Here is a 14,104-nt window from a genome sequence, read left to right as displayed (position 1 = left end):
GTGAAATCAATGTGTGAAATAAGGCAAGTAGAATGAGTAATTGACAGAAGAAAGCTGAGTGACAGCTGGCAACAGAAGAAAGAAACAGGAAGAAAAAAAATAAGCAGGAAAGTCTGGAAATGTTTAGTGTACAAACAAAAATCTTCATGTATACACTGGTGAGTTCTCTGCATCACTGAATAGTATATTACTTGATACTTTAAAGATTATCCCTCCTGTTATGAAAAAGTTCTTTTTAGGTTGTTTCTTAAGGGAAGATGGACCTGTAATTTCATTGATATAGTTACTTCCTTGTGAGGAAACAATTACCCTTTATCAGAAAAGATTTTTAAAAGTTCTGCAAGTTAGCTTCTTAGAGACTATTGCTTATGCATTTAAATAATTAGATAATTTGTTGCTCTAGGGTCATACAGTCAAGTCTTAAAGACAAATCTTTCTTACCCTGAGGGCAGTTCTCTAAAAAACAAAACAGCAGTCTTATGCACAACATAATCTAAACTACTCAATTTACGGATGAGGAAATTGATCCCCAGGAAAGGTAAATATCTTGACATGATTTATATACTTTATTCATTATAACATCGAAACTTTATATTCAGTTCTTTTCTTGTTGCTCAATCTTCAGTCATGTCTGACTCATTGTGACCCTGTTTGTTTGTTTGTTTTTTTGGAAAAGGTAAGGGAGTGGTTTGTCATTTCCTTCTCCAGCTTATTTTACAGATGAGGAAACAGAGGTAAACAGGATTAACTGGCTTCCCCAGGGTCACACAGCAAGTCTGAGGAGAGTTTTGAACTCAGGAAGATGAGTCTTCCTGACTCCAGGCCCAAAATCTATCCATGGTACTACCAAGTTGTTCCACAGTTCTCTTAGTGTGTCAAATTTTTTCATTATATTTTATTTAAGAAGTCAATGGTATACAAGATAGCTTTTATATATATTTTCTATGAAAATACTCTTTAAGATCAGCAAAATGCAGTGGCCACTGGTAGGCTGCACTAAATAATCCAAACAAGAAATGATGAGGGTTTGCAATAAGATTGTGGCAATATTAAAAGAGAAAAGGGGATATAATCAAGAGATGTTGCACAGGCAAAATAAACATATCTTGAAAATACATTAGTCGGGGCTGCTAGGTGGTGCAGTGAATAGAGCACTGGCCCTGAGTTCTGATCCGGCCTCAGACACTTAACACAAAAAAATAGCCATGTGACCTTGGGCAAATCACTTCCCAACTGCCCTCCAAAAAGCAACCCCCCCCCCCAAATATATATATGTATATATTTATCATAGAGTGTGAGAAATGGTGAGTGACTGGGGATGATTTCTAGCTTGTGAGTCTGGGGGACTGAAGGAATGTTGATGCCCTCAATGATAATATTGAAGTTTGGAAAAGAATTTTTCGGCAAATCTAATAAATTCACTTCTTGACATGTTGAGAGTAAGATGTGGGAAAGATAGTTGGCTATGTGAGATGGGAGGTCAACAGAGATTGAAGTGGAATAGATAAATTTAATAGATTAGATTTAAGAGTCATCAACAGAGAGATGATAAATATATAGGAGCTGATAATATCACCAAGTGAAGTAACATGGAGAAAGAAGAGAAGAGGGACACTTGTGGTTAGAGGGACTAATCAGCATGAAGATTCAGCAAAGAAGACTTGAGAAGGAGCAGTCAGGTAAGTAAGGGGGTAACCAGAAGAGAGTAGTGCCCTGAAAATCTAGAGAGAAAAGATCATCAAGGAGAGAATAATCAACAGTGTTAAAGACACACACACACACACACACACACACACACACACACACACACAAGCAAAATCTCCTCTGTTATATATGTGAATAAGATGACTAAATAAGCTATGAATGAACATACCCTTCAGTGTGTGTTGAGAGAATTTAATACTTATCCCCAGCACATGTTGATTCATACTTTGACATATTTTCTAAGAGCCAATACTCAGAAGCATGGCATAAGTGCATGTATAATTCCTCATCCAATTTAATATTTTACATTAATAAGTTGTATGAGAAATAATTACACAGGCCGCATTTTAAGTTTTTAAAGTTATTTTTATTGTTTTTGTCATTGTCTATATGTGTATCTCTCTTGCCCGGTGTATGAAAGATTAAAAAGAAAACAATTTTTTAAATACAGTTTTTAAACCAACTAACACAACAATTGTGATTGACAATCTATGCAATATTACACCCTCAGTGTGGAATCTCTGCCGAGTTGATGAAAGAGGTATAATTTACCAATTCCCCCTTAGAACCAAAGTTGGCCATTATAATTACATGGTTCTCAGTTTAATTATTTGGCTTTGGCTCTTGTGATAGTTCTTTAAGCTTGTAATTTCCTAGTTATTGTGTATATTATTTTTCCTACTTCTGCTTATTTCACTCTGTATCATTTCATACAAGTTTTCTTGTATTCTTCTGGCTCATACGCATTCACCATTTCAATTAGTTCTATAATGTTCCTTTATATCCACCTATTACAGTTTATCTGGCCATGATCTAATCTAAGAGCATCTTAATTTCTAGTTCCTTGTTCACATGCATACACATACATGCATACTCACACGCACACACACACACATATATATGTATGTATACATTCACACACATACATATGCACAGTGGAGCTGAATATTTTTATTTATTTGAGTCCATCTGTACATAGCTTTCTTGTGATATATGTCTAGAAGTAGGACCTTTGGATCAAATTGTATGGGACATTACATTCATTTTTAAAAACATAATGAAAAGCAGTTTTTTTTAAATGGAAGGGAAAATTCACACCTCCATCACCAATATATCAGTATGGTCACTTTTTCTTTAGCCTATTCTAACATTATTTCCATATTTTGATGTCAACATTTCTAGCTTTTTGTTTAAAAAATACTTTCTTCTTGCCACATTAGGTAGTAATAATATTGCTATTTTGGGGTTAGGGGGGGAGGGTTAGCCATGGCGAGGAGTGTCTAGACCTATAATATTATTGGTGTAGGGCAATCCCCAGTGAGGAGACCTTCTCTTAAGACAGATTAGCAACTGCTCTGCACTTTATAATTCTAGAGAATTGCTTGGGGGCAATGAAGAGCTAAGTGACTTTTCCAGTGTTCAGTGTCACATATCTAGTATATGTCAGATGAAGATTTGTCAGAGGTGAGGCTTGAGATAAATCTTCCTATCTCAAGGATCAGCTTTCTATACATGATGCCATATTTCTCTCTCAGGAAATAATGGGGAATTCAAAGGTATTAATCTACTTACCTAAAAATAATATGTAAAGTAAATGTCAGAGACAGGGCTGTAGCTCAGGTTTCCTGAAGTCCAAGTCTAATGTTCATTCATTACATCATGATACCCCAGGTTTATTTAATTGCTAGATGCTGCAAACCTGGGAGGAAAAGCCAATATCCAAGATGAAAGAATGCTCACCAATATTTTCAAACAGTTGTTAATTGGATCAACTATGTGATTGAAGGACTTGCTAAAAAGTATTTAAAAAAAGGTACAGTTTAAAAAAAGAATCAATCCTTATTGAAAGGATTGAGAGTGTGCTCTTAATTAGTGCACTTTTCATCAGAGAATCCCATAATCTCAGAATTAGAAGGGACCTCAGAATACAAACCAAACATGAGCAAGAAATAGCTCCTCTTAAGATATCTTCAGCAAATGGTTGACCAACCTTTATTTGAAGACCTCCAATGAAAGGGGGAAAAATATTACATCCTAAGACAGGCAATTCCACTTTGGGAGAGTTCCAATGGTTGGGTGGTTTCATATATTGAGCTTAAGTAAATAATGAGTCAGAGTATGGACAGTTATTATTGGAGTCACGAAAACATAGGTCCAAATTCTGCCTCTAACACACTTAATTTATTTGACCATTGCAAGACTTTAATTTCTCAGAACCTCCAGATAATTATTTTATATTCTAAGTTATAGATGCATTATTGTTTTGTATTATTGGAAGGACTTTCCTTGGCAGTACAAAGCCATAACTCAAGGCCAAAACAAAATATCATTATAACATAGATTCATATATTTTGAATTTGAAGGAATTTCAGAGATAAGATTAATCCCTTAATTTTACAGATAAATACCTTAGGCCTATAGTTATTAAATAATTTTTCTAAGGGAAAACTTGTGGTAAGTGGCAGAGCTGTATCAAACTAGTCTCTGACTACAAATTCAGCATTATTTCCACTACACTATTCATAACGATAATAATAGTTAACATTTATGTCACACTATCTTCCAGGCACTGGGATAAGTGCTTTACAATTATACATATATGTGTGTACACACACATATACACACATGTACACATACACATGCAAACATACACACATGCATTTGTGTATATGTATATACGCACACACATACATACAGATAGATACACACAGAACATATATACAGGCATGTGTGTATATTTGTGAATATCTATTACATTTTATATGTTTACACACATATGTGTATATGTATCTGCATATGCATGTATATTTCAAGTTATATTGCACTGTATTATGGTGTGTATTACAATTATATTATTGTGTTTTTATATTGTTGTATGAACTCACATATTATCATGGAATGACAATCTAACACATGCTGACTTTGCAGCCCGAGCCCAATCATTTAAACTCTCTTTTCCTCATGTAGTTCTGTAAGATTCTAGGTGACCAAACATTTCCTGGTGTGTAAGTACACAACATTTCATCAGTGGAGGGAATTTCTCACTCACAACTCTCCTATGTGTGTGTATGTATAACAACCATTTTTACAGATAGATATAGATACACACATATTCATACATATATATATGTCTATATATATTATACACACATATATAATCACATATTTTATTTCATAGTATAATATAGCAATGTAGAATAGAGGATGGTGTGGTATGTGATGGCAAGAGATTGAGATAGTAATGTATAATATAAAAAAATATCTTGGCTCCTAACTTCAGAAAGTAATACAGCTTTTAGTAGACTCAGATGATTGAAAATAATCTCAATTATTTTTCAGTTTTCTATAACCTAGGTAGATCTTAAATGATAGAAAAATAATTTAAAACACGGTATTATGTGCATTCTATTCACAACTGGGATAAAAAAAAGAGGCCAGGCTAGTTATTTTGCAATTTTAAAATTTGAGGGAATTTTATTGCTTCTTTTTTTTAATGAAAAAAAATAGTATTATGGGATGTCTATTCAGTTGTGATGAAGGTGGGAGCAGAAGGTGAGTTCACATTCAGCAAACTGGCCATCAGTGTTTCTTCTTAGCGAGAAACTGTCTGTTAAAGAATGAACTGCTGACTTCTTTTCCCTTCCTTGGTCTCTATCATAATACCAGAATCCTCTCTTTTTTTTTCTTCCTAGTTGTAAAAATAATCAGCTGGTTGGAATAATAGCACTTCCTAGATTTCTCAGTATGAATGGAAATTGCTATGTGGTCCTTAATTGGGAGAAGAAACTGTCAAGTATAATACATTCAGAAATACTATGAACCATTTGGGGCCTGGCAACAAACTATAAACTGTCACAAAGACAGTGGAACAGAGCTGGATTTCTCAACAATACCAAAAGCCGACAGCGATGTCTGTCAGAAATCTTCCCTCTTGAAAAGGCCTATAGTTAAGTCATTGTAGAGGGAGGTAGAATCAGGGGAAGGGAAGAAACACATAGAGAACTAGCTAGAGGGTTCCATAACGGAGAAGTGTCATTTGAGCTGTGACAGGTTATTGCACTTTATGTTAGAGATGGATATACTGTAAAATGAGAAAGTTCAGTATTTCCTAATCTATACTGAGAGAATTGGAATAGGTTTAATTTGTATAAATAAGAGGAGGAATAGACTGGCAATGAGTGGAGAGAGAGAGGAAGGGACATGGTCCCCTTCTAATTTTGAGAAATTTGATTCAGTCTCACTCCTAATATCACCAGATGCCTTGGTAATTTATGTTACTCCTACCTTGAAATTATATTTTATTAATTCTGCACATATATACAGATATGATTTCATATATATATGTGTGTGTATTATATATTCATATACTATATATGTATTTATTTTAATCATCTATGTACATGGTGTTTTCCCTTAATGGAATATAAGGCAGAGGCCATTTTTTTTGTTTTTATATCCCCAGTATATAACAAAGAAGGGGATTTGGGATCATGCAACCATAGCATTTGAGGTAGAAAAGACTGTAGAGCATATTAAGTTTAAACCTGCCCCCATTCCCATTATTTTATGTCTGTGGAAACTGAGTCACAAGGTGGTTAAACAATTTATCCAGGGTCATAGATAGAGCAACTGAATGTTTTAGCTAGTGGGATTTCAGTCTAGGTCTCTCTTACTACATTCGCAGGTCTTTACTATACAGTTATTTATAATCTTGCCCTTATAGGGTCATACATCTATAGTTTCAAGTGACCTTAGAGGCCATATAGTTTTACAATCTTATTTTCTCAGATAAAAGAAAACTGTGACCCAGGGAGGTTAAGGTCCAAGATGATATCAAATCCTAGATTTTCTGACTTCAGGATCAATGTGCTTTCCACTGGGCAACACTGTCCTAGGCTGAGAAACAAAGTGAAGAGTGAAAAGACTTCTCTCCTTAAGGGACTTACATACCCTAGATATGGTAATGCTCCAGTTAGAAGCACATATCAGTTTTATGAATCTTTTCTTATATTATTATTAGTGTTGTGTTGATGATGACATATAATAATTGATGATGACAAAGATGATGTATATAGGGCAAAAAGTACTGGCAAGGATGTATTTGGAGAAGTGCAAAAATGTCTCAAACTGATGATAATCACTACTATTATTACTGTGTGTCCAAATAATTTTTTTCCCTGGCATTTTGACAAATGAGCATATAGTTTTAGAATCATCAAATCTTAGAAATGGCGTTTTCAGGCTTTTTATGATGATGTAAATGCCAATCCCAGCTGCAACTCACAATATGCTGTCAGACTCTGGCTGTGTCTTTGTGGAAAAGTGATGAAGGGTCCATTTAGAGCTCCATTTTTCATGATTTCAAACTTAAGGACTACACTGTTATCTGGGAAAATGATAATGATGTGATCTGTCATAGGACCAGAGTTCTGAAAAATAAGTAGGGTTATGACTTGGCTTATGCAGCTACATATTTGAAAGTCAATGGAGGCTGGCAATAACAGACAAGAACTAGAGAGTGTATGGGCATTGCCTTTTCAGTATTCAAAAACAAATTGCAAATGGGACAGACTTGCTAAAATTTAGAGTGAATAAGTGTGTCACTTAAAAATTTCCCAATAGCTATAGGCCACATTTTTTTATGGATTTAAAAAATAATTTATTAATATATTTTTATATTACCAGAATTTCTCCCAGTATCCTTCCCTTTCACCCTTCCCATTAACCCATACTATATGAGAAATTATATATGTATATTGCTCATATAATTCCTGTGTTTGTCTTCACAGACTTCAAAGTATGTTGTGCTTTGTGCAATTATTTTAAGAGGAATTTGTCTGTTCCTGCTGTAGTTAGTTGGCAATGTACAGAAATACTGATGATTTCTTTTGATTTATTTAAAATCCCACAACTTTCCTGTAGTTATCCTCTGCAAAGTGATAACTTGGTTCCCTTTTGCTTATTCTTATATTTTTATTTATTTTTCTTGTCTTGTTGCTATAGCAAGCATTTATATCACTATATTGAATATCAATGATGATAATGCACATTCTTTTTATGCACATGATTGTCTTAGAAATGCCTCCAAATTATGTTCATCAAACATAATTCTGGATCTCAATAATATAGATAATATTTATCATGCAAATACTACATTTTAAAGGAAGAAAAAATAAAAGTGGAATAAAAATAATGTAAAGAATCCATATATAAATAAAGTTTGAAAATATGTGTAATGGACTGCCTATTCAACAGTTGATATGACAATGTCTTACCACAGTTATTCTCTGGAACCATTGCTTACATTTTTCTAATTTTGCAACATTCAATTTTGTTTGTTATTTGTTGTTTTTGTTTTTCAATTTACAATGCTATTGCATATATTTGATGTCATGGAATTGCTTTCTTGACCTTTTATCTAAATATGCAAAATTTCAAATACTTCTCTGTATTCATTATATATTCATCATTTCTTTTTTTAGGGATAAATTTTCAATATATTTTAATAAAATAATGGCCCCTCCAAAATGAAAAATAATCATGAATGGTATTATTACACAAAAAGGTAACTGACATGATATCACATGGTCTCAGGAAGACTTCTTTATTCATCATTTCTTAAAGTACAATAATTTTGCATTGCATTTGTCTGCCACAATTTGGTTAAATTTTATTTTTTTCTCTCTTTATATTTTTGGTTTACATCATTCATTGCCACAAGATGTTGAGTTATAAATTTTCTCCTTATTTTTCCCCTACCCACTACCCCAAAATAGGGGTCCCACTGAATATCCCCTCCTCCAATATTCTCTCTCCCATATCTTCCCCCATCATCCCTCCAAACTTTCCAGTAGGGCATGGAGGATGTCTATGCCCCAGTGCCTGTATATCGTATTTCTCAGTTGCATGAAAAGTAATAGTAATAACAGAGTATATATTTGATTTTAAAACTTTGAATTCCAGATTCTTTCTCTTCCTTCCTTGTCACCCACCCTTACTAGGAAAATAAGCAATTCAATATAGTTTGTACATGTGTAGCCAAGCAAAACATTTCCATAGTGTATATATTGTGAAAGACTGACTATATTTCCCTCCGTCCTATACTACTCCCCACTTGTTTTATTCTCTACTTTGATCCTGTCCCTTTTCAAAAGTGGGTGCTTACAACTTCCCTCTCCTCCATCCCGCCCTCCCTTCCATCATGACCCCTCTCATCCCTTTCCCACCTACTCTTCTGTAGGGAGAAATACCCTATTTATTGTCTATGTCATTCCCTCACTAAGCCAAATTTTCAATATTCAAATTGTTTCTTCCTGCCTGCTTGTCTTAGTTTCTCCTTGATCTGGGAATTCCAGAACCTGCATATAATATTCCTAGGAGTTTTTGAGATCTTGTCCAGAAGGTGATCAGTGGATTCTTTCAATCTCTATTTTGCTCTCTGGTTCTAAAACATCAGGGCAATTTTCCTTGACAATTTCTTGAAGGATGATTTCTAGGTTCTTTTTTTGATCATGATTTCATGTAATCCAATAATTTTTAAATTATCTCTCCTCAATCTATTTTTCAGGTCAGTGGTTTTTCCAAAGAGATATTTCACATTGCCTTCTATTTTTTCATTTCTTTGGACGTGTTTAATAGTATCTTGATTTCTCATGAAGTTACTATCTTCCATTTGCTCCAATCCAATTCTGAAGAAATGATTCTCTTCACCAAGCTTTTGAGATTCTTTTTCCATCAGGCAAATTTTGCTTTTTAAGGTATTCTTCTCCTCATTGTCTTTTTGAGCTTCTTTTGACATCTCAGTTAATCTATTTTTAAGGTATTATTTTCTTTAGTCAGGTTGTTGACTCTCATTTCATAATTTTCTTGCAATGTTCTCATTTCTCTTTTCAATTTTTCCTCCACTTCTCTTATTTGGTTTTCAAAATCCTTTTTAAGCTTCTCTATGGCCCTAACCAGCTCATATTTTTCTTGGAAACTTTTGGTGCAGGAGTTCTGACTTTGATGTCTTCCTCCTTTTCCATGCTTTGATCATTTTTCCCCCCAATAAAGTGTCTAATGTCAAATTGCTCTGTTTGCTTTGCTTCCTTTGCTTGCTCATTTTGCCACTCAATTACTTGACTTTTGAGCCTTTTGCCACAATAGAACTCTTCTACCAGAATGGGGAGCTTTATCCCAATTGCTGGAGTTTTCACAGATGCTGGAGCTATTAGTTATGTGCCCTCCCTGAACCCTCAACATGCTCTGATAAACTGGTTACACACCCTAGGACCTCCACCCTAGACAGTGATCCAGATCCAAGCTGGTTAGAGCAAGAGTGATTACCCCTCAGTTTGGTTGCTTGGTCCCCCTATACTCTGCAGTCCAGGAGCTCTGAAGCAGCTCAGCCACAGAGCCTTAGCTGCTTCTTGCCCTGGTGGCAAAGGCCGGATCACACTCCTGAACTCCCTGTTCCTGCAAAGTGTACACTGACCTCTTACTTTGTCTTTGACATCTATGGGTTGATAATTCTGGAAACTGCCACAGCTGCTGGTAATATGAAGTCCCTCCAGCTGGGGGCTGGTCACGCCACCATAAGGCTAAAATCTTGGGCTCCTGCAGGGCTGGGCTCCACTCCCAGAGCACTGTGCTGGCCCCTTACTGCCCACCTGCTGGGCTGTCTTCAGCAGGAGGTTAGCTTCTCTCTGTTGTTTTGTGGATTCTGTAGCTCCAAAGTTTGACTAGAGTCATTTTTATGTGAATTAGAGGTGGTGGAAGCCAGAGCTGAGTGGAAGTCCTTTTTCCACTCTGCCATTTTTACTCTGCCCCCAGGTTAACATTTTACCAATTAATAGAAATTTACTTTTTTTCCAATTTACTATATTGTAGAATTAAAAGAAATCTATGATTCCATTAGAGAGGGGTCTTCCAGTGTGGAAAATTGCTATATTCATGTAGATCTTTACCTATTTACATTACTTATATAACTTACATTTGGTTCTTGAGACCTTAGCATCCCTGGGTCACCATTCTATAGCTGGATGAGATATCAGTTAAGAAAGATATTTGGGACATGGGAAGATGTAGTGATTTACCCATAATTAGCATTTATCAAAGGTAGGATATTTTATAGTTCTTCCTGACTCTGAAGCTAATCTTCTATCCACTATGCCAAGCTATTTTTTCCCCTTAATACGGTGTCAAGCAATTCTACCCTTTAAGTAAAATGAACTTTTGAATAATTAGTCAGGTAGCTCCTTAAATAGAATTACTCCTCAGAAAACTGCAAAAATTATGACTATTATAATTAATTCAGTGAAAAATTCTAATTACAACAACAAAATCATTTTAATAGTTTTCACTAAAATAATCATTTCCACAAATAGTTTAAGACTTCCTACTGTATTAAAATATAAATTCACATTTTGTCCTACCCAAAATTCATTTTCAATTTTTACTTAACTTAGATAAATGGATAATGTACTAAACAACAAACAATTTCTTTGATGTCTTTGGTTGATGCTACCATGAAATATACCTCTTTCCCAAATTTTCAGCTGAAATAGGAAAAGTCATTATTTATTGTACCTGCATTGCTTTGATAAACATTCACAATCCATAACTTTGAGGAGTAATCTGTGCATATTAAAAGTTCATAACCAAAAATATAAGTGTGATTCACATTTATGTTAGCCTAATAGGAATGGAAAGACATTTCCAAAACTGTTGTAATATTATCAATGCAAAACTATCAGTGACAATTTCAGTGTTGTCCTTATGATTGAACTTCATTTTCAAAGGAAAATATTTTCAATAGTACAGTTTTTTCTTTGTTTTCTTTCATAAGACATTTTTCTTGTTGTTCATAGAATAGAATGTTTTTTTATAATCCTTAGATTTTTTTTACTGCTGGTGAAGCTCAGAGGTATACAAAAGCACAATATGTGAAGTATCCAATAAAATTCCTAGGTGAAATTTAACATTTTTAGAGGGTGTAGTAGATAGAAAGTTCTGAAGTCAGGAAGACATTGGTTTAAATCCTACCTCTCACAAGTACAAATATTAGTCATGTGACCCTGAAAACTCACTTACCCTCTCAGTGTTCTAAAAAATTCTCTAAGACCATGCATTATAGAGAAGGTGTCCATTTGAATTGATTGAGAGATTTTCCTCACCCAGGCATTCCATATGGACTTTCATTTCCAATGAAATCACATATTTAGTCATAGGATCACATATTTCAAATTAGAAGGAACCTTCAGCGTCATGCACTGCAGGTGATATATTTTTAAAGATAAAGAAACTGAGTCTCAAAGAGGCTTAATGACTTTTCTAAAGTCATACAAATAGAATCGACAGTGAGGATTTGAACACCAGTCATCTGGCAACTAATCTTGACAACACCTTTCCCTCTCCCTACTTCACGGATCTAGGGAGCATAGTTAGATTTTCAAAGACTAACTTGGAAGAATTAAAGTTAGAGAAATTCATGTTATGGACAAACCAAATGAAATCTGTAACATTGATTGGTTTTGTTTCTACTTTCTCCAGTTAACACATTTTCCCTTCCACTTTCACCCTGTTCTGTGTCCTGTTGGGGTTGGGTAGGGGATCTCTGTTCTTTTGCTATTGACTCAAGTCCCTAACAATTATCTTCTCCCATTCAAGGCCAGTAATAGAATCCCTTCTCTATTTAACACTTCACATAAGATTAGCTTTTGCAATGGAACACTTACTTTAAAGATATAGCAATACAAACAGTTCCTTTGACTCCTAGAAGTCATAATCTAACTTAAACCCCCTCAGTCTTTGGTGAGAAGCAAAAACTAACTTATATAACATTCGATGTCCTTTTTCCTTAGGAAACCTTTGGAAACTCATACACAAAAGTTAAAGGTACAGAAATTATCTTATAGACAAAATAAATTAGATCTGCTCACTGCTGGGCATGGTTTCTGGGTATACTGCATCCCAGTGGTTTGAGGACTTAGTTTAGGGACTAGTCCTTATATCAAGAAATACAAAAAGGCAAAGGCAAACAAAATTATATCTGAGCCCCAAGTTCATTTCTTAGTAACACATGGTCTAAAGTAGGTGGAAGATTGCCCTCGGGCCCTCTTCATTTAGCTCATTATCTTACCTGCGGTTAATGAGTCTTCAGATTTTGAGTGCAATATAAGGAAAAAAAAAAGCCAAACTAAGGTCAGACAGTTTTAAAAACACAGACACTTCTGGCTATGGAGCAAATGGGCAAAGACTGCATTCAAAACATCCTATAGAATAACACAGAGCACTCAAGAATGTTCTAGTTCTTCTGTCTCACAGAATCTGGTATTAAGTTACTTCATCATAGGCATGTAGCAAGCCCCCATTTCATTTTTTTTAAAGTATTGCAATTTCCAAAATTCTTCTAAGGAATTATGCCTATGCATCATGGTACCCAACCAAGGCCATGATAGCAATTCCCCAGCTCTTTGTGGTGAACAGTAAATTTACTGATATTTATGGCATATAAGAGAACCCAACCACCCAGCTCTTTCATCTTTTCAACTAGTTGTAATGTCAGAGACCCCAAATGCAGATTTCTAAAGGTGACAACAGATAACAATTTGTTTCTTCACTTATTCCTGTCCTAAAATTCAAGGAAGCAAGAAATATACCAAAACAACAAAATTGTCAGAAGTTGTATTTCTGTATTAAGGAGAAATATGGAAACAGGTTTTTTTTTTATATTTCTACATTTCATAATATAATTTGAGGACAATGATGTTCATGTAAAACAGATAGTTGATGTGAAACTCAGTCTATAATCACAAGATACAGCATTCCTTCCTGAAATGCCTAGAATAGGAGTCATTGGACCTTGACTCTTTATTGATATAATTGACTGTCTGTGAAAGATAGTAGTAGTGGTAGTGGTAATACTAGCAATGATGGGTTATAATCATAATGATGATACTTTTATTTAATTTTTCTCATGGAGTTTTTTTCCCTTTTCTTTGTTATGGTGTCAGAGTTATGGTACCCTAGAGCCATTTGAAGAAATATTTGCTAGTAAATGCTGGGAAATGAACAATATAAAAAAAACTGTTGCGAAGATCAAATGTGATATTTGTGAAATGCTTAGCAAAGGGCCTGACACGTAGTTTGTGCTTAATAAATGCTTATTTCCACCTATGCATCCATCCTCTTTTTTTCTGCTGTGGCACTCTAGTATGATGACATCACTTATTGTTGTTGCTGTTGCTGTTGTTGTTGAGTCGGGTCAACCATGTCTGACTCTTCATGACCCCATTTGGGTTTTCTTCATAAAGATACTGGAGTGGTTTGTCATTTTGCTCTCCACCTCATTTTACAGATGAGGAAACTGAAGCAAAAAGGTTAAACAACTTGTCTTAGGTCACACAGCTAGTAAGTGAAT

The 14,104-nt window shown here is 34.8% G+C and overlaps 1 pseudogene; it reads left to right on the top strand.

Annotated features, from left to right (window-relative positions):
- The first annotated feature begins 1,639 nt into the window (after nucleotides 1-1,639).
- Nucleotides 1,640-14,104, top strand: part of LOC138158360 (tumor necrosis factor ligand superfamily member 12 pseudogene) — a 53,300-nt pseudogene continuing 40,835 nt past the window's right edge.

This window comes from Petaurus breviceps, unplaced genomic scaffold (genome assembly GCF_028583685.1).
Source record: "Petaurus breviceps papuanus isolate PSGF00001 unplaced genomic scaffold, PetGlider_PUasm1.0 174, whole genome shotgun sequence".
NCBI lineage: Eukaryota > Metazoa > Chordata > Mammalia > Diprotodontia > Petauridae > Petaurus > Petaurus breviceps.
Note: the sequence above shows the minus strand (reverse complement) of the source record. Positions and strands in the feature narration are given on the sequence as shown.